Source organism: Mesoplodon mirus (genome assembly GCF_964341445.2).
Source record: "Mesoplodon mirus genome assembly, chromosome: 4".
Lineage (NCBI taxonomy): Eukaryota > Metazoa > Chordata > Mammalia > Artiodactyla > Ziphiidae > Mesoplodon > Mesoplodon mirus.
In genome coordinates this window covers 50,156,924-50,184,232 of record NC_138979.1, presented here as the reverse complement: position 1 = coordinate 50,184,232, position 27,309 = coordinate 50,156,924, and the positions used below count along the sequence as shown (strand labels likewise).

Here is a 27,309-nt window from a genome sequence, read left to right as displayed (position 1 = left end):
CTTGCAATTGGTGTCTGAAGTGGAAAGGCGATGTAGGGGAGAAAATCTTGTAAGACTGAGTCCTTAACCTGTGGGATATGACTGTATCTCCAGGTAGATAGTGTCAAATTGAGTTAAATTGTAGGACACCCACCTGGTGTTTGAAAATTTCTTGGTGGTGTGAGGGAAAACGCACACATTGGAAATTGATATCAGAGCCATTACCGGGCAAAGGAAAGATAAGGGGCTGGATCAAAGGAAGCAAGTCGGCTCCTGCAGCAAGACAGCCAGTAGGAGTCAAGGGAGAGCATGAGCCTTCAAATGGCCCTTCCTATTATCCCCAAGGCTTTGTTTATTAGGGGAAAAGCCTATGTCCTTGCTTGGGGGCAGGGATAGCAACTGCTTGGAAAGGCTATTTAGTGATGGCTAGAGTATCCCAGGGAGTGTCTGAAGCAAGAATCATGGCTGACACAAGCACGACCTCAGGACAGAGAGGGAGACAAGCTCATAGCATCTGGGCAGTCTCTGAAATACTCATGGAGGAGAACCCAGGGGAAATTCTATCTCCGTTATGGAGGTGAGAATTGTGTTATCTGGGTAAAAAGGGAAGGTGACCCCTACCAGCTGGAGAAGTTTGAGACATCTGGGTTACTTGTGTTTTACCCAACTCAGATATGCTGTTTCAAGGTTGGCGCCTGTAATCTGTCTTGGGATTTCTGACCCTACTGCCCTTGTTTTTCCCATGACATAAAATTTGCCAAACAAATTTAGGAGAGACCTCCAGAGCAATGGCGAGTAAGTCAAAGTTTCACAAGATTCTTTTTCTAGATATTCTGTTAAATTTTTCATGTCCATTTCCAAGATGAAATACTTCTGCCCACAGCATTGAAAGTAATAAAAAGATTACTGTAAGAGGAGACATTACAACTGACACCAGAGAAATACAAAGGATCATAAAAGACTACTATATTATACACCAACAAATCGGACAACATAGAACAAATGGATAAATTTCTAAAAACATACAAACTACCAAGACTAAATCATGAAGAAATAGAAAATCTGAACAGACCAACTACCAGTAAGGAGAGTGAATCAGTAATCCAAAACCTCCCAACAGTCATGTGATCCAGGACCACATGACTTCACTGGTGAATTCTACCAAACAGTCAAAGAAGAATTAACACCAGTCCTTCCCAAACTCTTCCAAAAATAGACGAGGAAGGAACACTCCCAAACTCATTTTACGTGGCCAGCATTACCCGTATACCAAAATCTGATAAGGTCACTATAAGAAAAGAAAATTACAGGCCAATATCCCTGATTAACACAGATGCAAAATCATCAACAAAATATTAACCAACCAAATTTCACAATACTTTAAAAGGATCATACACTGTAATCAAGTGGGATTTATTCCAGGGATGCAAGTATGGTTCAACAACCACAAAGCAATCAATGTGATACACCACACTAACAAAATGAAGGATAAAAATCACATGATCATCTCAACAGACAAAGGAAAGGCATTTGACAAAATTCAACATTCATTTATGATTTAAAAAAACTCTCAATAAATTGGGTATAGAAGGAATGTACTAAAACATAATAAAGGCCACATATGACAAGCCAATGGCTAACATCATACTCAACAGGGAAAAGCTCAAAGCTTTTCCTCTAAGATCAGGAACAAGACAAAGATGCCAACTCTCACCACTTATTTGATACAGTATTGGTAGTCCTAGCAAGAGCAATTAGACAAGAAAAAGAAATAAAAGGTACCAAATCAAAAAGAAAGTAGGGCTTACCTGGTGGCACAGTGGTTGAGAGTCCACCTGACGATGCAGGGGACGTGGGTTCGTGCCCCGGTCCAGGAAGATCCCACATGCTGTGGAGCGGCTAGGCCTGTGAGCTATGGCCACTGAGCCTGCGCGTCTGGAGCCTGTGCTCTGCAACGGGAGAGGCCACAACAGTGAGAGGCCTGCATACCGCAAAAAAACAAAACAACAAAACAAACAAACAAACAAAAAGAAAGTAAAACTGTCTCTATTTGCAGATGACATTATAATATATGAGAAAACTCTAAAGACTCCACCAAAAAACTGTTAGAATAAACAAATTCAGTAAAGTTGCAGGATACAAAATCACTATACAAAAATCAGCTGCATTTCTATACACTAATAACGAACTATCGGAAAAAGAAAAAATTTTAAATCCCATTTACAATTGCATCAAAAGGAATAAAATACCTAAGAATAAATTTAACCAAGGAGGTGAAAAACTTGCACACTGAAAATTATAAGGTTGATGAAAGAAATTGAAGAAGACGTGACAACCAACAGTAGAGTCAGCAGGACGTGAAGAAAACTTGTGTAACTATGTGTGGTAAGAGATGTCAACTAGATGACTGTGATGATCATTTTTCAATATTACATATATTGAGATCAGGATTGATGGGGACCCGTTGCTGGACTCCCAGTCACGCAGCCTGCTCCTGACCCTCCTGGTACGCATCCCTCTGCTCGGGGTCGTGACTGAGAGTGGGGACTGGAGATCGGGGACCAAGGACTGGGGACCAGGAAACTTTTTTCCCAAATGTCTCTGGGTGAGGTACAACTGCCAGGGAAGGGACAAGTTCTTCCCTCCCTAACACACCTCCTGGCCCATGGTGGGCCCATTCTGGGCACCAGAATTCAGGAATTCACTTCCAGTTTTCACCACAGACCACCCTCACCCAGAGTGAGCACATAGAGAAATTTCACCATCACCTTTGGTTAATATCACACCCTTTGTACATGCATGAAGAAAGTTTCCATGTTTTCCCCCTGCTGCTGCTGGACCACTGTCTTACACCATACACAAAAATCAACTCAAAATGGATTAAAGACTTGACCATAAGACCTGAAACCATAAAACTTTTAGAAGAAAACATAGGGGGTAAGGTCCTTGACAATGATCTTGGTAGTGATGTTTTGCATTTAACACCAAAAGCAAAGGCAACAAGAGCAATCATTTAAAAGTAGGACTACATCAGACTAAAAAGCTTCTGCACATCAAGGGAAACCATCAAGAAAATGAAAAAGCAGCCTACAGAATGGGAGAAAATATTTGCAAATCATATATCTGGAAAGTGTTAATATCCATTATTATAAAGAACTCATGCAACTCAATAGCAAAAAATAAGTCTGATTAAAATCAGGCAGTAGTTCTAAATAGACATTTTTCTGAAGAAGAAATAAAGATGGCTAACAAGTACACAAAAAGATGCTCAACACTGCTAATTATTAGAGAAATGCAAATCAAAACAACAGTGAGATATCAGCTCAAACCTGTGAGAATGACTATTATCAAAATATCTAGGGACTTCGCTGGTGGTGCAGTGGTTAAGAATCCGCCTGCCAGTGCAGGGGACACAGGTTCGAGCCCTGGTCCGGGAAGATCCCACATGCCACAGAGCAACTAAGCCCGTGCGCCACAACTACTGAGCCTGCGCTCTAGAGCCTGCGAGCCACAACTACTGAGCCTGAGTGCCACAACTACTGAAGCCTGCACGCCTAGAGCCCGTGCTCTGAAACAAGAGAAGCCACCGCAATGAGAAACCTGCGAACCACACAAAGAATAGCCCGCGTGCAGCAACAAAGACCCAAGGCAGCCAAAAATATAAATAAATAAATAAATAAATAAATATTTTTAAAAAAAATCTACAAATAACAAATACTGGGGAGGATGTGGAGAAAAGAGAACCCTTGTGCATTTGTTGGTGGGAATACAAATTGGTGCAGCCACTATGGAAAACAGTATGGAAGTTCCTCAAAATTTAAAAATGGATCTACTATAGGATCCAGCAATTCCACTTCTGGGTGTTCATCCAAAGGAAATTAAAACACTAACTTTAAAAGACAACTTCAGGGCCTCCCTGGTGGCGCAGTGGTTGAGAGTCCGCCTGCCGATGCAGGGGACGCGGGTTCATGCCCCGGTCTGGGAGGATCCCACATGCCGCGGAGCAGCTGGGCCCGTGAGCCATGGCCGCTGAGACTGCGCGTCCGGAGCCTGTGCTCCGCAACGGGAGAGGCCACAACAGTGAGAGGCCCGTGTAACGCAAAAAAAATAAATTAATTAATTTAAAAAAAGACAATTTCAATCCCATGTTATTGCAGTATTATTTACAATAGACAAGACATGCAAACAACCTAAACGTCCATTGATGGATGAATGGATATATACACACAATGGAATATTATTTAGCCATAAAAAGAAAATCTTGTATTTATGACAACACGGATGGACCTTGAAGGCATTTATGCTAACTGAAACTGGCAAACTGAGAAAGACAAATACTGTATGATCTCACTTACATGTGGAATCTAAAAACAAACAAAAACTAAACCCAAAGATACAGAGAACAGATTGGTGGTTATGAGAAATATGCAGTGGGGGGTGTGTAAAAAATGAATAAAGGGGCGCCAATTATAAAATAAATAAGGCCTGGGGATGCCATGTACAGCATGGTGACTATAGTTAGTAATACCGAATTGTGTATTTGAAAGTTGCTAAGAGAATAAATCTTATAAGTTCTCATCACAAGAAGAAAAATTGTGTAACTATGTGTGGTAAGAGATGCCAACTAGATGACTGTGATGATCATTTATCAATATTACATATATTGAATCAATGTTGTACACCTGAAACTAATATAATGTTATATATCAATGATCTCTCGATTAAAAAATTTTCTACATGTCACTGGATCTGACAAGAACTTATATAAGTGTTCAGCTCCACAAAGCAGGATTAAGTAGCACCAATAGCTTTTCTAAGATTGGGGGTGGGAAAAAGCAACAATAAAGCTGTTTGCTCTCTCTCTTCCTATTAAAAGAAGGGCATACCCAGCAACATTACCAGTAATTGAATAGTTAATCTTTTGATAAACCAAATAGCTTGTAGCCATACCTTGAAAGTTAAACTCTTAAGCACTACGTGGCAATATAATAAATGGGGACACTTTTCTGCAAAGCAGTTAAATTTTAAATTTTTACCTAATTTAGCTACTTGGTTGAGGAGGGGGATGGCAGTGAGATGGGCAGAGAGCATGGCTGGGCCCTGACTCTGGCTGCTTCTCCTTCCTTGGAAACATCTCTGAGACCTGTCCATAGTGCTTGCAGCTGCCAGCCCGAACCCCAGTGGGTACTGGCCCAACCCTCAGAAGGAATGGACCAGGCCAGGAGACGCCTACTTGCCCACTCTCTCTCTCTCTTTTTTTTTTTTATAAATTTATTTATTTTTGGCTGCGTTGGGTCTTCGTTGCTGCACGCGGGCTTTCTCTAGTTGCAGCGAGCAGGGGCTACTCTTCGTTGTGGTGCGCAGGCTTCTCACTGCAGTGGCTTCTCTTGTTGCGGAGCATGGGCTCTAGGCATGTGGGCTTCAGTAGTTGCAGCACGTGGCCTCAGTAGTTGTGGCTTGTGAGCTCTAGAGCTCAGGTTCAGTAGTTGTGGCACACGGGCTTAGTTGCTCCGCAGCATGTGGGATCTTCCCAGACCAGGGCTTGAACCCGTGTCCCCTGCATCAGTAGGCGGATTCTTTTTATTTTTTAATTTTATTTACTTTTTTTTTGCGGTACGCGGGCCTCTCACTGCTGTGGCCTCTCCCGTTGTGGAGCACAGGCTCCAGATGCGCAGGCTCAGCGGCCATGGCTCACGGGCCCAGCCGCTCCGCAGCATGTGGGATCTTCCCGGACCGGGGCATGGACCCGTGTCCCCTGCATCGGCAGGCGGACTCTCAACCACTGCGCCACCAGGGAAGCCCGGTAGGCGGATTCTTAACCACTGTGCCACCAGGGAAGTCCCAGCCCACTCTCTTTTTGCATCAGCAGATCCATGCTCTTGTCCTGTTTTCCACAGTGACTATCATAAACGTGCCTGCTCTGAGCTGGGAGTGCTGCCCTCAGAGCAAGCAGAGACTCAGGGACATTGCCAATGCTGCTTCCAGTGCCCAATGTTGCCTCCCAACCAAGTCAGAGGCTGAGCACCCTATGGTTCTAGGGTACCCTGAAATAGAGTGGCATGAACCCCATTACAGCTCTTGGGCTTGAAATCTACATTTGGCTGCCCTGAGTTTCCCCCTGCCTGGCCTCCATCAACTGAGCCAATGCACACAAACTCTAACTCAGGGATGGAAAAGGGAATCTACCTCAGGTGAGTAGATCTGCCCCAATACCTGGAAGGGCTAGACTAGGACAACCCCGAGGGCAAGCTGAGATTTGGGCTGAAGAAACTGACAGAAGAAAGAGACAACCCCAGGCTGTTTGAGCTTCAGTCCCAGACTTGACCACCAAGCCAGCTGGTGAATGGACCCTCTGCAGCAGCACAAGACCAAGAAATGGGCTGGGCTGCTGCATGTCAGCCTGGGAGGGAATCCCAAACAGCCTCTCCTAAAAGAGTGGGTCCCCAAGGAGTATCCAGTTAATTGCAAAGAAATAATCTGGCCCTGTTGAGAAGTTCTACAAAAAATGGAAAGAGAACAAAAACAGAGCTAGAAGGTCAAAATCATCCCTAAAGTAGCTGTCCAGGACACATCTGTTCTGTTCTCATCCTTTCAGGTGTAACATGGACCAGGGGTGAGATGGTGGCATTCCCTGGAGGGACAAGGAACCTGGTTCCCCATACGAGCTGTATAGGCCAGCTGATTTTCGCTTGGAAGCATGGGGAGGTCTGGGAAGCTTTCCCAGGGGAAATGACCTAGGTGAGACATTGGAAACCTAGCGCTGACCATGGAAAGGAGGAAAGGGTTTGCTAGACAGAGGGACAGCACATAGAAATCTCTGAAGGTGAGAAGACAGAGGGGAGCTTCCAGGACAGATGGTAGGAGGCTGCAGATCTCAATTTGGGACAACAGCAGCAGATGAGGCTGACAATGTGAATAAGTGGCTTGCTCACGAAAAATCATTTAAGCTAAGGTAAGAATTTTACCCCCCCACCCCCCCGCACTGTGGGGTGCAGCTAGGGGAGAGGGACACAGTACAAGCTGTAGAACCATCTGCCTGTTGGTGCGGTGGGCATAAACTGGGGTAAGACTAGAAGCAGGAGGACCAGGTAGGAGCATGTTAGCCCAGCTGGCAGTGAAATAAAACCACCTGGGAGAGCAACACTATGAGAACTTGCCTAACACACTCGCAGAGCTGGACACAGCGCCAAGCACGTTGTCGTTACACGTTAAATCGATCACTTAACCTCCGCAGCAAGCCCATAAGGAAGGCGCTATTACTAGTATTTCCATTTTACATTTGAAATGAGGCAGAGAGCAGCTGAACGATTTCCCCTGGGCTGCAGAGCAGCGAGGACAGAGCCAGAGTCCACCAATGCTCTCAACCATGACCCGTCCTCACCTGAAGGTGGGAAACAATGGACAACAGATTCTAGAGATGGTTGTCAGGAGGCAGAATTGACAGGACTTTGTGGTCAATGAGGTATGAGGGGGGAAGAGTCAAGAATGACTCCCGGGCTTCCCTGGTGGCGCAGTGGTTGAGAGTCCGCCTGCCGATTCAGGGGACACGGGTTCGTGCCCCGGTCTGGGAAGATCCCACATGCCGCGGAGCGGCTGGGCCCGTGAGCCATGGCCGCTGAGCCTGCGCGTCCGGAGCCTGTGCTCCGCAACGGGAGAGGCCACAGCAGTGAGAGGCCTGCGTACCGCAAAAAAAAAAAAAGAGAATGACTCCCAAGTTTCTAGCTTGGGTATCTGGATGGAAGGTAATGCCTCTTGCTGAGCAAAGGTGCACAGAAGATGGTCCACATCTGTGGGCATTTCAAGGAGGGCATTCCAAATGCTGCTGGAAAGTCACAAAAGTCTGAAAGGTTTATGGGAGATATGAGGAAGAGCAGAAGCAGTGGATTAACTGGGAGTGGGCTAAGGCGTCAAAGCAAGGTAGAAAAATAGAGTGTGTAGACAACTCCGTAAAAAAGCTTGGCTAGGAAGTGGAGAGGGGAGCGAAGTGTCCCGAGGAGGGATTTTGCTTTTGCTGTTTTTTGACTATGACGACCCGAGCAGCTCCTACCTCGTGACAGGAGGGACTATGGAGGGGTTGACTCAGGTGGGTTCAGTACAGAGTGAAGGAATTTGCCATTTGGTGGTTCCTATTTTATCTGGAGGAGGGGGGTGGTAATAGAGCACTTCACAAATCTCTTTGATGGTCTGCCCAAGATTATGCAGGCTTCTCATGCTGTGTTAGTTTCTGTTACACAACTTAAAAGGTTTCTTTTGCTTTTTTCTCAAGCAAGTAGCTTTGAAATGTTACCTTCCGTATAAAGTGGAATTATAATATTTAGCATGTAAATTAATCTTGTTTCATAGATGGCTTTCTCTTTCAAGAGAGAAATTCAAACAGGTTTGTGCAGAAAGTGTCCTTCACATTATTCAAGATAAATGTTCTATTCTGGAGATCGGGAGGCTGAGGGGGATGAGGAATCACTTATGAGTTTTAGGTTGCAATGCAGCCTTTAGAAATTCACTTACAAGTTGCACACCAAAACACTCCAGGAAAAATGAGTAGTTTCTCCAATTTGGATTGTATTAAATAAAAAGAGAAAAAAAGTAAAGAGTCAAATTAAAGATCATGGAGGCTAGATTGGTTTGGATGATGTTCTTAAACTTTTATAGTGAGGGTTGGGGATTAGACTCAATGTCCAAGAACTACAGTCTGTGTGGTAATATATCTAAATATAGATAGATGGGTGGTGGCAGGGGGAGAGGGGGAGGGAGAGAGCTACTCATTGTAACAACTTGGAAAGGTCAGTTAAGGACAAAAACGTCATCCCTCTCTCCTAACACAGAATCATACTGCTCTACCTGGTCTTCTTTTTTTTTTTTTTTTTGTGGTATGCGGGCCTCTCACTGTTGCAGCCTCTCCTGTTGCGGAGCACAGGCTCCGGACGCGCAGGCTCAGCGGCCATGGCTCACGGGCCCAGCTGCTCCGCGGCATGTGGGATCTTCCCGGACTGGGGCACGAACCCGCGTCCCCTGCATCGGCAGGCGGACTCTCAACCACTGCGCCACCAGGGAAGCCCACCTGGTCTTCTTTTTAACGCAAAAAAGTCACTGTACGCATACAGTCATGGAGTCTGCTCTTTTCACTTAGTATTTTATGGCAGGCGATTACTCACGCCATGAAGACCTTTTTGTAAACATTATTTGAATGGCGGCATGAGGTCCCAGCCCAAGGGCATCCTGTAGCCCATTTCCTCAATCAAAGGATCCCTATTGGGCAGAGAGTATTTGCCATCTGCTTGTTTGCATAGTCAGGTGGAGACCAGGGGCTTGTAGCTAAGAGGAATAGGGGCCTTGTCCTCTGAAATACAATTTTTCTTTGACTGGCTGTTCTTGAATTTTACTGTGTTAAAACAATAAAAAAAAAAAAATCAACCAGCAGGAAAATGCTAAGTTTGATCATTCACGGATTACAGTGTCTCTATTTTTTTCTATTTTCTAGGTTTCTGAGACAATAATCATTTGTTTAAGCTCCCATGGGTTTAGGTCTGGCTGAGAGTTTTGGACAAACTAAGGTGTTGCACTTCACAGCCTTGAGCAAATAGGGTAATAGGTCTAACATCCCTCTGTTGTCCAAGAGGAAAGAGTCAGATGTACAGGCATCTCCCGGTCAAATAATAAATTATAGAACACCCACCCAGATGCTACCCACACACAACGCTGCAGGAATTCTTCCCCATCCCCGCCCTCCCACCCCCAAAAATAGACTAGACCATGCTAAGTCATTCAGCCTAATGACCCCAATACTCGGCCTTGGACCTGCTGGGCTACCCTTCCTGTCCACAATGTAACCTTCCTCCAAAGTCCAAGTTCAAGCCCTGCCAATGCAATTTCCCCTGGCTAAAATGTCATAGGATTTAATCAATTGTTGGGAAGCAATTTATCTGAGCTTCCGCTTCTTCATCTATAAAACGGGAAGAATGTTACTTAATCTTATCGTTTCAGGTATCTGAAATTACGTTTACTTCTGCCAAAAGAAGAGTAAAGATGGTGATAAGGAAGTGTTCCCACATGGAAGTGATCTTGATATCCCCAAGTGAAGGATATTGACATTTCTTGCCATATGTTAGTTTCAGTACATGGCCTTACAAAGCTGAGATAAAGGCATTGGACCACTAAGAAGCCACTCCACACCATCTGAAGGTCTGGTATTAGGAGTAACTAAATCCAGTGAGGAAAGAGCCACTGCTTCTGATGCAGCAACTGTGGGAGTTTCAGAGACCTCGCCACACAGGGGCCACTGCAGTGCACACCCTGCTTGCCCAATGCTGAATTACAGGCACAAATGCAGGAGCAGAATGCCTGGGTTCAAATCCCAATTTTGCTACTTCTTAGCAGTATGACTTACTTGGAAGTGTCATGTAACTTCTCTGTGCCTTGGTTTCCTCATCAAAAATGAGTTCTACTTCATAGAGTTACAATAAAAAAAGGCATATATGTAAAACCCTAAGAGCAGTACAACCAGTACCCGGACACAAAGAAATGCTCTATAGATGTTGGTTACTATTAATCAGATTCTTTTTTTGAGATCTAAGTCAACTCTTTCCTTCCCTTTGAAGAAAGGTCTGATGCTAGAGAAGCAGCAGTGGGTAAACCGTGGTTCCAGAGAAACCACAGTTAATTTGGTCATTTAACGAATTATTGAGTGCCGAGTGCTCTCAGAATTTGAAAACTTGGAGGGGTATTGCAGGGACTACTACTATCTTGCTAATAAAACCTGCTCTAAATGTTACCTACCTAACACTTGTTTAGTGCTTTTTATGGGTTAGACATAGCTAAATGTTTTACTCATTTATTTCCATAGCAATCCTATGAATGTGGTGTTGTTGTTGTTATTCCCATTTTACAGATGAGAAAATAGAGGCTTGGAGTTCTCAAGTAAATTGCCCCGATCAGCCAAGAAGGTGAGGAGGAAGGGCCACTTCAATGTGTGTATCCCATCTTCAGCAGAGGGAAGCATGCCTTATCCCTGGTTTGTATCATTCAGAGCCTTGCATTTAGCAAGCTCTCCAAAGTATTTCTGGAGTAATTAATTTATTAGTGTGCAGCTAGCTTGACCTTTAAGAAAACCTAGACTTGGGCTTCCCTGGTGGCGCAGTGGTTGAGAGTCCGCCTGCCGATGCAGGGGACGCGGGTTTGTGCCCCGGTCCGGGAAGATCCCACATGCCACGGAGCGGCTGGGCCCGTGAGCCATGGCCGCTGAGCCTGCGCATCCAGAGCCTGTGCTCTGCAACGGGAGAGGCCACAACAGTGAGAGGCCCGCGTACCGCAAAAAAAAAAAAAAGAAAACCTAGACTTCACTACTTTTCACTTTTGAATAATACATGTCAATATATCCAGCAAGACACTTATTTAATAAATAGCTCTGGCATAATTAGCCATCCATCTGGAAGACAAAGTTAGATCCATACCTCATTCCGTATACAAAATAAATCCAAATCGATTAAAACTTAGTTTCAATATAAAAATGTTAGAAAAACAAAGGATAATATTTGTATTGCTTAAAGGGAAAGGTGATTTTTTTTTAAAAGAAAAGACAGGTAACAGAAGCTGTAAATAAAATTTTAAAATCCTGAGATTTAACAGCCTAGAAGTTAAACATTTCAGTATGGCAAAAGACACCAAAGTCAAGTGACAAACAGTAACTCAGGGAGAATATGTTCAGTTAACATCCATAATAAATCACTTCTTCTCTATGACAATTAGAGGTTGCCATGTCCTGCTGAAATTTGCAGGGGTGTGTCTTGTGACCAGCCCATGGTGGGTACAGAGGGTGTGGGGCAATGGTCTTACTTCAGTGGATATGTAACAAACAGAATAAATCAATTCTATTTTAATTAATTTATTAAACACTTCAGTAAGTTAATTCTTCTTAAATCTTTTTAGCAGCAACCGGGACTTTTAAAGTGCTTTAACACACGTTGTCCTTAGCCAGGTCAATAGGCACAGCTAGCCCATCTCTGGCTGTATCTGCAACATTTCTCCTCTTCCTCATTCTATTCCTCACTCACTAGTCTCCTTGATATTCGCAAACATTCTAGCACCTCCTGTCTCAGGACCTTTGCACATACAATTCCTTCCTTTGGATACCCTTGTCCCACATACTCTCTTGCTAGATCTGTCATTTCATTTACGTCTCTCCTCAAATGTCCCCTCCTCAGTCAGGCCTTCTCTGACCACAAGGGCAGGGACCCTGTTTTGCTTCTGCTGTGTCCCCAGTGCCTAAAGCAGTGCGCTGCCTGTAACAGGAACTCAAATAAAAATCTGTTGAATCAGGATTTTTTCATTTAATTTGATTTTCACAATAAAAAGATCTGTTTATCCAGGATATTTACATTTCTTCATTTGAATGCAATACACGCCCAGTTTTTCTTTTCTTTTTTTTTTCTTTTATATCCTTCCAGCTCAACACACCTGCCTCCCTGAAGCATGTAAAGGCCAAATGTGCCAATGTGAATTATTCCCACTATAGAGATTCTGCTGTCTAAACAACTCGCGTGAAGCCAACATTGTAACGAATACTACAATGTGACTCATTCTTCTTTCCTCCAGTTGATGATAAAAAGCAGTCAGTATGGAAATTCCAACAGTTTGCCACCTGTTAGCAGGTCACCTCATAGCATTCCTGCCCTGTGATGATTCCAGGTTAAAGTGGCACTTCATTGCCGTTTCCTGCAATAATTTCCACCAACACACGAAGCTATCCTGCCCCATCCCTGTGCTTACCTGCTGTCACACCATGACCAGGTCTCACAACAAGCCCCAGCAGGTCCCAGCAGGGCACAGAGACCTGAGTGTTTTACATCAGGACCACACTTAATGGGCCAGTGATTCTTGGAGAAAGATAAATGCTATTTCCATCATCTAGTCCAGGGCAGGGGGTAAATAAAATATACAAAGTTGTTTAAAATACTTGTTCTCGAGAAGTTAAAATAGGAGATTCAAGTTATGAAACCATGAAGCAGCTTATCACAATGAAAGTCGGAATGAAATAGATGCTAAATAGAAGTGCAAGCACCGTGCTGGGAAAAGGTACCCTGAGGGAGAAAGGAGAGAAAGAGAGGTTTTGTGTTTAAGGATGGGGGTGCTTGAGTTAAACTGAGTTAAAGTTAGACTCAAGGGTGTGGGAGCACTTCCCTGGCAGTCCAGTGGTTAGGACTCCATGCTTCCACTGTTGGGGGAAGGGGGCTTAGACCCCTGGTCGGGGAATAGGATCCCCAGGGAACTAGGATTTAAGATACAATAAAGAAGGGATGATTACTGGTGAAGCAGGTGATCGTGAGTGCTTGGGTGGACAGGACGGTCTCGGGCAAGAGGAAGGATGATTTCCTCCTCTGAGACGTGAAGGCATGAGTTGAAAAGAATGCATGGGGATGTGGTGACCTCTTACTGAAGGCCAGGAAGGTTCATGCCACAGTCTTCTCAGAGAAGTAGAAGGCTAGGTCACTCAGTGAGTGACAGCACGAGGAAGAATGAGGCTGCAAGTGAGAATATTCCAAGCACCTGGGGGGAATAAGAGAGAGTAACTAAGGGTAAAGAAAAGAACCAGACAGCATTCGGGGGCCAGCTAAAGAGCGATCACCTGACTCTGTAATGAAGTCAGGCAACATGGTTCTCTGTTTTTGGTTTTTCGTTTCGCCAGCACTCTCTCATCAGCTTGTGTGAACACGTACAGGAAATTTGCACCTAGGCTTACCTGTGGTGAGAAATTGACTAGGTTCCCAAAAAGAAAGTTAAAGGGTGAGAAGAGGGACTTCCCTGGTGGCGCAGTGGTTAAGAATCCGCCTGCCAATGCAGGGGACACGGGTTCGAGCCCTGGTCCGGAAAGATCCCACATGCTGCGGAGCAGCTAAGCCCGCGCGCCATAACTACTGAGCCTGCGCTCTAGAGCCTGCGAGCCACAACTACAGAGCCCGCGTGCCACAACTACTGAAGCCCACACGCCTACAGCCCGTCCTCCGCAACAAGAGAAGCCACTGCAATGAGAAGCGCGTGCACCGCAATGAAGAGTAGCCCCCGTTCGCCACAACTAGAGAAAGCCTGCGCACAGCAACGAAGACCCAACGCAGCCAAAAATAAATAAAATAAAATAAATGTATTAAATAAAAAAGGTTAAGAAGAAAGGAGGAAGTTCATGAGAGCAGAAAAATGAACACTAGGTCCACCCTCGATAGCGAAACAAACTAAGCCAGCAGGGACTCAGGCGTTGGGAGAAAAAGGAAGCACTGAGGAGCCAGAAATGCTATCGCAGAGCAGGTCTAGGGGGAAGGAGGATGTAGAAAAGGTAAAAGGTCACCTTCAGAGAAAGCAGCTTCCGGGTTTGTAATTTCAGATTCTGCAAAGGGACCTGTCCAAGCAGGCTGCTAACATGGAGAGGAAGAAACACGGTAGGGCCACATGCTGGATGGATGAGTCACTCATCTGGACACTGGGGACACCCCGGATGGCCATCAGGGACTGAGTACAGGGCATGCCCGAGATCCAGGGGCCAAGATGCTCAAGGCATCTGGAGGCGACCTGGAAGTATGAGCAGCAGGCAATAATGGCTGACTGGTGGTGTCTTAAGAGGGGGTGCTCAAATCACGGTCTGAAAGCAGAAATGGAGAGCACAGAGGTGGTGCTGTCCTCCTGGTTCCAGCAATGCAGGGACTATGAGGTTGTGGCGAAATTGATCTTTTTAAAATTTATTTATTTATTTATTTATTTTTGGCTGCGTTGGGTCTTCGTTGCTGCACGTGGGCTTTCTCTACTTGCGGTGAGCAGGGGCTACTCTTCATTGTGGTGCGTGGGCTTCTCACTGTGGCTTCTCTTGTTGAGGAGCACGAGCTCTAGGTGTGCAGGCTTCAGTAGCTGTGGCACGTGGGCTCAGTAGTTGTGGCTCGCAGTTCTCTAGAGCACAGGCTCAGTAGTTGTGGTGCACGGGCTTAGTTGCTCTGCAGCATGTGGGATCTTCCCAGACCAGGGATCAAACCCATGTCCCCTGCATTGGCAGGCAGATTCTTAACCACTGTGCCACCAGGGAAGTCCCCTATTATTGATTTCTAAGTCAATTTCACTGTGGCCAGAAAACACTTTGTAATACTTGAATTTTTATATTGAGAGCTGTTTTATGTATGGTCCAGAATATGGTCTCTCTTAGTAAATAATCCATGTGTACTTAAACAGTGTAGTATGCTGTCATTGGGAAGAGTATTCTATAATCACCTGTTAGATCAAGTTGATATTTTTGTGGCAGAGAAGGGAGAGCTGCAGGGTCCCATACCAGTTCATAAATGCTTCAACCACTACTTAATTAGTTCATTGGTCACAACCAGTTACATGGCACTACCTACCAACATGGGACTGGGAAATGTTGGGGAACACATCATGTAATATGGCCTTGCATGTTTCTTAGAATGGAGACAGGAACGACCTTTCTTAATAACGCAGCCCCAGGAGATGAGATCTGGAATTACAATGCAAATGCATGATCTCCTGAAACCTCCAGAGGGAAAGTAAAACTTGGTTTCCTCGAAAGGATGACACCTGGGAGTGAGGAATATATCAGTTCTTTTTCACTTTAGTTTTTGCTCTAGTCATTTTTAGTTGTTTGATATTTAATCCAAATTAAGTAGAATATTTTTGATATTTCATTTCTTCCATTGGGGGTGTGTGTATGCACGCATCATAGTCCCATCTTCCCCTGGGAAATTTCAGGTTTAATTATCAAGTGTATTGACTGTGATTTATTAGAGGCATCAAGAGTAAGAGATGAGGGCTTCCCTGGTGGCGCAGTGGTTGAGAATCTGCCTGCTAACGCAGGGGACACGGGTTCGAGCCCCGGTCTGGGAAGATCCCACATGCCATGGAGCAACTAGGCCCGTGAGCCACAACTACTGAGCCTGCGCGTCTGGAGCCTGTGCTCCTCAACGGGAGAGGCTGCGACAGTGAGAGGCCCACGCCCCACGATGAACTGTGGCCCCTGCTTGCTGCAACTAGAGAAAGCCCTCGCGTGGAGGCGAAGACCCAACACAGCCAAAAATAAATAAATAAATAAAGAATAAGAGATGAGAGCAGAGATCATTGCTGTTTATTGGGCTTAAGAGTCATAATCATTTTGAGGATTTTAATCCTTTCTGATAAATCTTTCAGCATTTCTTTAATATGGGGCAATATTCAGTGACCGCTGTTCCTGATATAGACCAAGATCCTGCGGTGTATGACTCATAACTCCAGCATTCAAGGTCCAGAAAAATGGCAACGCTGGGAACCTGCTGAGCAGTAAGTCTTGCTCCTGTGGTCTCCCTTCAACTCTCCCAAAGGCATTATACACCTCAGTACAGAGGCAAGGATGCAAGGTAAGCACACACAGCCACTCCAGAACCTCAGGCCTAGTGGTGAATCCCTGAAAACCCACATCATGTGGAACAACTGAAATTTACCAGGGTTTCTCATTCTTGTTTCATGACACACACCTATACCCATCCTAAAAGTTCTGTGACTGGGTGAGGGGCAAATTTCTTCAACTCCCAGCCCTCTCCTTTGGAATTCAAATCTGTGCCTTCCTCTCCCCTCAGGTGTCTCACACACTCTAAAAATGTCTCAAGTTAGCATCTTGATTTCCCCTCCATTTACAAGCCCCTCTCTCAACCAAAGCAGCCTCTCTTCCAGGTCTCCCATCAGTAAAGGGTACCAATGGTTTTTAAGAGAAACCCAGGAGTCATTCTTGGCATCCACTTTTTCCTCATACCAATGTATCACCAGGTCCTCTCAATGCTACCCATCAATGCCTTATTTCCTCAGTTCTAAAACACTGAGATATTCCTAGAAGCAGAAGTGTCGTGAAGATTAAATGGAGTAACAGAGAAATTGCTTAACAAAAGTGTTCAGTATTTACTGTTTTCTCACAACCTACATCAAATAGCCATTAGGCAGGGGGGGTGGGTTGTGTCACTGAGGTTGTGTCACTGATAACTGTCACTGCTCTGCATGTGGAGACTTGGCTGTGCAGCACATCTCTCACCACATTTGTGGGACACCTCACAATAGAATTATTTGGATTCTTCATTCTGTCCTAAAATAACTTCCAAAGGCATTATACTGATATTATGCAGGTTTTCTTTTAACTTTTGACACAATTCACTTACAGAAAAACTGCAAAAATTTAGTACAAAGAACTCCCTTATACCCTTCATGAGATTCCCCAAATTTAATATTTTGTTTGCTTTCTGAACCATTTCAAAATCAGTTATGTGACTGGTGAGATGGTGCCTTTTACCCCTAAAAATAAGAACATTCTCTTACAGTGCCCCGATGCAACGACCAAACTCTGAAGATTAACACTGATCCAATTCTGTTACCTAATCTATAGACCTGACTCACATTTTGCCAATTGTCCTAAAAGAAAATCTGGATCACGCACCGAATTTTATTGTCACAGCTCTTTCATCTCCTTTCATCTTGAACATTTCCTCAGCCTCCGTATTTAATGACACTGATACGTTGGAAGAATGTGAGCCAGTCATTTGCAGAATATCCCTCACCTTGTGTTTGTCTGATGTTTCTCATGGCTGGATTCACATTATGTGCTTGTGTTAGGAAAGCCACAAAGTGAGGTGTTCTTTATGGTCATGATAGTTTTAAATAGTTTTAAAACAAAAATCTATTAAATACACAGATGACTGCTTAGCAATGCAAATATTAAAAATTGCCTATTCTTTTTTTTTTTTTTTTTTTTGTGGTACACGGGCCTCTTACTGGTGTGGCCTCTTCCATTGCAGAGCACAGGCTCAGGACACACAGGCTCACGGGCTCACGGGCCCAGCCGCTCCGCGGCATGTGGGATCTTCTTAGACTGGGGCACGAACCCATGTCCCTGCATCGGCAGGCAGACTCTCAACCACTGTGCCGCCAGGGAAGCCCTAAAAATTGCCTATTCTTTTCAGACTAGCTGAGTTGGAATGATTTTGAAAGATGGTCAGTCAGGACTGAACATACACTTAAAGGATCCAGGTGAGTTTCAAAAGAAGCCATTTAATTTCTAGCATTATATGATTCAATTAATAAAACCCAAATCTATGAGTTTTTAAATAGAAAATGCAGGTAACCCCTCTCTCCATGCTTTTCACTATCCTTGTAAGTATATACCTTTCAAGGAATATACCCTTAAAAGTATATTTTCAATTCACAAAGGCGCTAAAGAAATTGAGAGTACAAGCACGGGGGAGGGGTGGGAGTGACAGCCTGAGTTCTTATCTTAATAGATGAAAGTGATTCAGAACTATCTTAAGGCTCCACCAGTTTCAACATCTTAGGCTTTTTGATACTTAAAATAATTATCACTATGTGAATAATCATATGTGACTGTCAATTAATTTAGAATTAGTGCATTTAACATGCAAACACTTTTACCCACAAAAGAATACCAATGTACTTATGTACACACATATGCCTAAAGAGTTTAAAAAAAACCCAGAACCATATAATGGCACAATGGCATGTGACATTAGAATGATTTTTATATGTTAACAAATAGTATTAGATAAGGTTGGCACTTTTTCCTAAGTCAACTGACAACTGACAGAATCCTTAGAGGGAAAAAAAAGTGGTAGAAAAAATCCCATGTCTGTCTTCATTGACTCAGGAAAAGTTACCACCCTAAGATACTCATTTAAAATGTTTCCAATACAGAAAACAATGGTTATTTTCCAAGTTACAGGAAATTGCTGAGTTCAAGGTTTATTATTATGAAATCTGGAGTTCACCTGGCATCAATGATGTGGGTATCATGGTATATTTTCATTTATTGAAAATAAAAGGTGATATTCCTTCTCACACACACCCCACCCAGCCAAACCATGTCCTCTGTTCTTGTAAGATACAACAAATGAGAAGGTGAAATAGGGACTTTTCTATAGTTTTTTTTTTTTTTTAATTCAGGCATGTCCTTAGGGCAGAACTCATTCAGCCCAATCTCCCACACCATTTTCAGCTACAGGTTGTACGACAGCTGATGTTAATCAGCATTATGAGGCATAATCAAGCTCAAAGAAAAATAAATTATGTGCCATTAATTTTAGTATAATGTCATTCTATAGTTCTGGGTTCACTGTTTAAAAACAGATTACCCATGTGTAGTAAACATAGAAAGTCTCCATTAAATAGAATTTTCAGGGCTTCCCTGACGGCGCAGTGGTTGAGAGTCTGCCTGCTGATGCAGGGGACACAGGTTCGAGCCCTGGTCTGGGAGGATCACACATGCCGCGGAGCAACTAGGCCCGTGAGCCACAGCTACTGAGCCTGCACGTCTGGAGCCTGTGCTCCGCAACAAGAGAGGTCGTGATAGTGAGAGGCCCGCGCACCACGATGAAGAGTGGCCCCCACTTGCCACAACTAGAGAAAGCCCTCGCACAGAAACAAAAACCCAACACAGCAAAAATAAATAAATAAACTCCTACCCCCAACATCTTCTAAAAAAATAAAAAAATAAAAATAAATAGAATTTTCAGTAAACCAGGCCACATCTGATTTCCTTACCTTTTTGATAAACAGATTTGTGTACTAACAATGCTATGAAATCAAGTAGAACTTAATAAGGGAACACCTAATTTACAGTTTTTGCCGATTTCCATGGTATCAGTACACCTATCATGTCTCATTTCAAGTTATCAATAGTTTACCAACCAGTTCACAAATTTCCTTCATACAAAATTTAACAATAGGTTCTTGTAAGCTGGTATATGCAGGTTCCAGACCACTGCCCACATTCTGAAGAAAATATCTAAATTGAAGCACAGAGTCAAAGGATAGAAAATGCAGGTGAGAGGTAAGAGAGATAAAGGATACAGTGTAAAGTTCTCAGGTTTAATTGTAGTTGCAGAAGGAGAAGGATAGAAATGATCTTCAACAAGGTATTACCTGAGAGTCCTCCAAAACTGATAGAAGACATTAATCCACAGACGTAAGAAGCCTTATTAACCCCTAGCAGAGTAAATTTTAAAAACCCTTTTCTAGACATGTGGTAGGAATACTGCTGAGAACCAAAGGCAAAGAGAAAATTCTAAAATCTAGAAGCAGCCAGAGACAAAAAGCTTATTGTTTTCCAAACCATTAGACTAAGAGCTAACACAATAGAACCTAAGTGATAGAAACCAGGAAATAATGGAAAGATATCACCAAGGTTCTGAAAGAAAATATTTGCCAACCTAAAATTCTATAACCAGTAAAATTATCCTTCAAGAATGAAAGGAAGGGCTTCCCTGGTGATGCAGTGGTTAAGAATCTGCCTGTCAATGCAGGGGACACGGGTTCGAGCCCTGGCCCGGGAAGATCCTACATGCCATAGAGCAACGAAGCCCATGTGCCACAACTACTGAGCCTGAGCTCTAGAGCCCGCAAGCCACAACTACTGAGCCCACGTGCCACAACTACTGAAGCCCACGTGTCTAGAGCCTGTGCTCCACAACAAGAGAAGCCACCGCAATGAGATGTCCACACACCGCACTGAAGAGTAACCCCCACTCACTGCAAATAGAGAAAGCCACGCACAGCAACAAAGAACCAAAGCAGCCAAAAATAAATAAACTAAATAAATAAATTTATTTTTAAAAAAAAGAATGAAAGGAAAAAAGTTTTAGACCAACACTAAGAATGTTACTGGCTCACTGCTCTAAAGGAAATATTAAAGAATGATCTTGAGGCTGGAGAATTCAGTCCCAGGTAGAAGCAAAGAAATGAAGACTGGAGCAAGGAAAAACAAAAACAATAAACAAAATGAATATAAAATCTAAATGAATATAATCTAAATATAAATGAATATAAAATGGTAACAGCTATGTCTTGTGCGGTCTTAAATGAATTAGAAATTAAATATTTGGGCTTCCCTGGTGGCGCAGTGGTGGAGAGTCCGCCTGCTGATGCAGGGGACACGGGTTCGTGCCCCGGTCCGGGAAGATCCCACGTGCCGTGGAGCGGCTGGGCCCGTGAGCCATAGCCGCTGAACCTGTGCGTCTGGAGCCTGTGCTCCACAACGGGAGAGGCCACAACAGTGAGAGGCCCGCGTACCGCAAAAAAAAAAAAGAAATTAAATATTTGACAAAAATAGTATATAAGGGCTTCCCTAGTGGCGCAGTGGTTAAGAATCCACCTGCCAATGCAGGGGACACGGGTTCGAGCCCTGGCCCAGGAAGATCCCATGTGCCGCAGAGCAACTAAGTCTGTGCACCACACCTACTGAGCCTGTGCTCTAGAGCTCACGAGCCACAACTACTGAAGCCTGTGTGCCCAGAGCACGTGCTCTGCAACAAGAGAAGCCACCACAGTGAGAGGCCCATGCACCGCAACAAAGAGTAGCCCCCACTCGCCACAACTAGAGAAAGCCCACGCGCAGCAATGAAGACCCAATGCAGTCATAAATAAATAAATAAATAAATTTATTTTTAAAAATAGCATATAAGTCAGATGGGATGTAAATGGACTCAAAGTATCTTAAAGGTCCTAAGATTATCAGCAATAAGGTAAAAGCACAATTAACATTAGCTTTCCAAATTGATATATAGATTTACTGCAATCAATTCCAATCTAAATCTCAGTCTTTTTTTGTAGAAAGTATCAAGATGATTCTAAAATTCATGCAAAGGACTCAAATTAGCCAAAACAACTTGAAAAAGAACAAAATTGAAGAGCTTAACACTCTCTGATTTCAAGACTTATCATGAAGCTACAGTATTGAAAACAGCTTAATATTAGTATAAAGATAGAAAGATAGATCAGTGGAACAGAATAGAAAAACCCAGGTACATATGAACTGATTTAAGACAACAGCAACATACGCAAAGTCAGTGCATTGGGGAAGGATAGTCATTCCAACAATTGAATATCCATATACAAAAAAAAAAAAAAAGAAAAGAAGGAGGGGGAGGAGGGGGGAGGAGGGGGGAGGAGAAGAAGTTTGGATACATACCTGTAACTCAAAATCATATAAATGTAAAGTCTAGAACTCTCCTGTCTAGAGGAAATCATAGGAAATCTTTGTGACCTTGGGTTAGGCAAAAATTTCTTCAGTAGGACACTGAAAGCACAATATATAAAAGAAAAATGAGGGCTTCCCTGGTGGCGCAGTGGTTGAGAGTCCGCCTGCCAATGCAGGGGACATGGGTTCGTGCCCCGGTCCAGGAAGATCCCATATGCCGCGGAGCGGCTGGGCCCGTGAACCATGGCCACTGAGCCTGCGCGTCCTGAGCCTGTGCTCCGCAGCGGGAAAGGCCACAACAGTAACAGGCCCCCGTACCGCAAAAAAAAAAAAAAAAAAAAAAGATAAATTGGATTTCAAAATTAAATACTCCTGCTCCCTGCAAGACACTGTTAAGAGAATGAAAAGGCAAGCCATAGACTGGAGAGAAATATTTACGATGATATTTTAAAAGGACTTGTATTCAGAAAATATTAGAAAAAAATAATTCTCAGCTCAGCAATAAGAAAACTACCTAATTTAAAAATAGGCTAAAGATTCAGACACTTCACCAAAAAGAGCACATTAAGATGCTTAATCATTAGGAAAATGTAGATTAAAACCACAAGATACCACTACACTCCTATTAAAGTGCCCAAAATTAAAAAGATTTGTCCTATCAAGTGTTGTTAAGAACGTGGAAAAACTGCAAGTCCCAACAGGAATGAAAAACAGTACAACCGGTGGTAATGAAAAGATATTTAGTACAAGTACCTCAGAAAACAATTGGCAGCTTCTTTAAAGAGTTATACACCTATGATGTAATCCACCTATTTCACTCCTACGTATTTACCCAGAAGAAAGGAAAATACGTGTCCATACAATGACTTGTACACAAGTGCTTATGATATTGGGCTGGCCAAAAAGTTCCTTCAGGGTTTTCTGTACGATGTTTCAGAAAACCCTGAACAAACTTTTTGGCCAACCCAGTAGTTTTTGTAATAATAAAAAAATAAACTGCAAACAACTCCCATGTCCAACAGGTAAATGGACAAATCAGAAAATGCCAGCCCATCTATAGTGACAGAAAACTGATCTTTGGTTCTTAGGGAGGGGAGGAGTGGGGAGGGAAAGGGAAGGGTATACAAAGGGACAGGAGAAAAGTTTAGGGCATGATGGACATATTCATTCACTTGATTGTTGTGATGGTTTCACAAATGTTGACAAAACAAATTGTACACTTTAAATATTTTCACAGTATTTTATGTCAGTCATAGCACAATGAAGTTTTTTTTAAAACTACATTAAGGCACCATTTGTTCCCTATTAGATTTGAAAAGCTTAAAATATGACAGAACCACACAGATAAGACTGTGCAGAAGCTAAGGAGTTCTCTCTACAGAGAGCCATGTGACACTAATTATCAGCATAAAAAATGCAACTACTCTGACCTGCAGTGCTACTTCTAGGAACTTATCCTACAGAAGTACTTCAGCATGCATAAAGACATATTAAGATAAGACCTATTGAAGCATTTTTTGCAATAAATTGTTGCCAAGTAGTAGAAACACTTCTGTGTCCATCAGTAGGGTCTAATTAAAGTTAATTGAAATCAATTATGGTAAATTACTGTAAGAACACACTATAGCTATAAAAAGCAGGGGGGACTTTTTTATGTTCTGAGAATGGAAAGATCCTCAGGATACACAGTGACCCTTGGACAACATGAGTTTGAACTGCACAGGTCCACTTACAGGTGAATTTTTTTCAATAAATATAATACCTGTATTTTCTTTTTACAGATGAACACACAAATCAACTGAGTGTGGGGCAAAGTTTGTTTGATTAGAGATCGCAGCATGTGGAATCACAAGAACTAGAGTTTGAATCCCGATTCTAACCAAACTGTTTCAGCTTCCTGCCCTTGAGAATCATTTATCAATTCCTTCGTTTCTGAGGCAGATAGCAGCACGTAGATTTTTGATTGGGGAGGGGGGAACCCCAATCCCTGTGATGTTCAAGGGTCAACCGTATTTTTAAAGGGCAAGGTGTGGAACAATATGCATATGTTACCAAGTGAAAAAAGCAGGCTTGAGAGTGTAAAGACTAGCCACAAAGGTGAAGATAACATTTGCAATGTAACAAAACATTTCTTTGCACCATGAGAAAAGACAAGAAACTAAGAGGAAAAAATGGTAAGAGACCAGGTATTTACAAGCGAGGACATCCAAATGGCCAATAAACAGGAAAACATGCTGAGCTTCACAAGTGATAGGAAAATACCAATTAAAACCACCATTAAATAGCATTACAGACCTGCTGAGTGGCTTTAAGTTTTAAAGACTAACAATACCAAGTGTCGGTGAGGATGTGAAGTAACAAACTTTCCTACACTGCTGGTTGGAGTATAAGCTGGTACAGCCACTATGAAGACAATTTGGTAGTATCTACTGAAATTGAAGATATTCACTCTCTGACTCAGCAATTCTACTGCTAAGTATATAACCATCAGAAGTCTGTGTACCTGTTCACCAGATACACATACAAAAATATTCTCAGGAGCTTAACCTTCAGTAGCCCCTTTAAGCTCTGCACACTCAATTTCAATGCTTGGGGAGGGTTTTCCTCACACCACCAAGCAATTCTCTGACCCCCGCTGGGTGTCCTACCATTCAACTCAATTCTGACACAGTCTACCCTGGGATAGCAACCGATTCCACAGGTTAAGGACTGAGTGCCACAAGATAGCCCTCCACTTCATATAACACTCACAAACCCAGGTTAGCTTCTGACCAACTGGCTATAAATCAGAAGTTCCCACAACCCCTTCCTTGGGTTCAATTTATATATGGGCTCACAGAACTCAGGAAACCTGCTTACTCGCTAGATTACTGGTTTTTACCAAGGATATTAAAGGATACAAATCAAGAGCCATATGAATAGGTACACAGGGTAAAGTCCTGAACAAAGGAGTTTCTTCCTCATGAAGTTTTAAACCCTGCACGGTGGCACGTGGAAACTCTCTGGTTTCCTAACCTGGAAGCTCTCCAAACCCCCTTCCCTTTTGTGTTTTTATGAAGGCTTCACTACGTTGTCACTGTTGAGTAAGTCATTGGCCTTTAGTGACTGATTCAACCTTCAGCCTCTCGCCCCTCCTTGGAGGTCATGGGACAGGAGAAGTGGAAGGGAGACTGAAAAGTCCAACCCTCCAAATATATGATTAGTTGCCTGGCAACCAGCCCCTATTCTTAAGGCGCTTTCCAAAAGTCACCTCATTAACATAAAACCAGTTGTGGTAGAAAGGGGCTTTTGGGGCCTTCCCTGGTGGCACAGTGGTTGGGAGTCCGCCTGCCGATGCAGAGGACATGGGTTCGTGCCCCGGTCTGGTCTGGGAAGATCCCACATGCCACAGAGCTGCTGGGCCCGTGAGCCATGGCCGCTGGGCCTGCGCGTCCGGAGCCTGTGCTCCGCAGCGGGAGAAGCCGCAGTGGTGAGAGGCCTGCGTACCGCAAAAAAAAAAAAAAAAAAAAAAAAAAGAAAGGGGCTTTTTATGAATAACAAGACACCCATTCTTCCTTTGGGGAAGCTACTAAGGACAAGAGACCAACCATTAGAACAAAAAATTGTTCCCATTGCTCTTATCACTCAGGAAATTTCAAGGGTTTGGGGAACAATGAGCCAGGAACCACGGACAAACACCAAAAATGTATTTCTTTTTTTTTTTTTTTTTTTTTTTTGCGGTACGCGGGCCTCTCACTGCCGTGGCCTCTCCCGTTGTGGAGCACAGGCTCCGGACGCGCAGGCTCAGCGGCCATGGTTCACGGGCCCAGCCGCTCCGTGGCATGTGGGATCTTCCCGGACCGGGGCACAAACCCATGTCCCCTGTATCGGCAGGCGGACTCCCAACCACTGTGCCACCAGGGAAGCCCTGTATTTCTTATATATCACAATATCACAGCCCTAAACAGGAAACAACCCAAATGTTCACCAAGAGTAGAATATATAAATTGTAGCATATTTACGTAGTGGAAGAGTGCACCCAGCGGTAAAAGTGAACAAACTATGGCTACGTACAACATGAACCTAACAAAATGGGCAAAGCAGCTCATTACAAAAAGATATGTAGGACTTCCCTGGTGGCGCAGCGGTTAAGAATCTGCCTGCCAGTGCAGGGGATACGGGTTCCAGCCCTGGTCTAGGAAGATCCCACATGCCGCAGAGCAACTAAGCCTGTGTGCCACAACTACTGAGTCTGTGCTCTAGAGTCCATGAGCCACAACTACCGAGCCCACGTGCCGCAACTACCGAGCCCATGTGCCGCAACTACTGAAGCCCGTATGCATAGAACCCATGCTCTGCATCAAGAGAAGCTACCGCAATGAGAAGCCCGTGCACCACAACGAAGAGTAGCCCCCGCTCACCACAACTAGAGAAAGCCCACCTGCAGCAGTAAAGACCCAACACAGCCAAAAATAAATAAATAATTAATTAAAAAGGAAAAAAAACCCTTGGGTTTTACTCTTTACTCACTGAATATCCTAGAACAAGTCACTTATTCCTTTTCCAAACCCAAATTTCTTTCTCCGTAACATGAAGTAACATCTCTTCCAACTACACCCACAACTGGATTAAGAGTTAAATGAGATGGGCCTCCCTCGTGACGCAGTGGTTAAGAATCCGCCTGCCAATGCAGGGGACACTGGTTAGAGCCCCTGGTCCAAGAAGATCCCACATGCTGCAGAGCAACTAAGCCCATGCTCCACAACTACTGAGCCTGTGCTCTAGAACCCACAGGCCACAACTACTGAAGTCCACACGCTTAGAGCCCATGCTCCACAACAGGAGAAGCCACCGCAATAAGAAGTCCACACACCGCAATGAAGAGTAGCCCTTGCTCACCGCAACTAGAGAAAGCCTGAACGCAGCAACAAAGACCCAACGCAGCCATAAATAAATAAATAATGTAAAAAGAGTTAAATGAGCTAATATGTACAAAAGGGCTTTTCAAAACACAGAATTATGATTTAGACTGTGTGGGTAGAGAAGAAGAACAAGCTTTATGCCCTAATCCAATGATTCAATTTAACTACATATAAACTGCCAATCTAGGAGGGTCTAGACAGCCAGGGCAGAGTTGGAACTGGAACCCTGAACTCCAGATGCCAAGTTCAGTGCTTTTTTCCAAGCTGTCATGTTACAAGCCTTTAGCAGGTTGACAGTGAGGCTGGAGCATCACTCAGTCACATAGCCCAGGTTTGTGTCCACACCTGCACCTGTCACTAACAGTGTAACCTGGAGCAAGACCCTCACACCCTCTGGGTCTTTGTTATCTTTTCACACCAAAGAGTTGGGCTACATGCCAATCT

General features: G+C 43.7%; 1 protein-coding gene across 1 annotated transcript in view; it reads right to left on the bottom strand.

Moving 5' to 3' along the window:
- Positions 1 to 27,309, bottom strand: part of GCNT3 (glucosaminyl (N-acetyl) transferase 3, mucin type) — a 106,583-nt gene that overhangs the window by 59,573 nt on the left and 19,701 nt on the right. The window contains exon 2 of the mRNA XM_082617103.1: positions 1,788 to 1,928. The gene's annotated coding sequence lies outside the window, so the exon portion shown is untranslated. The remainder of the gene's footprint in view (positions 1 to 1,787; positions 1,929 to 27,309) is intronic.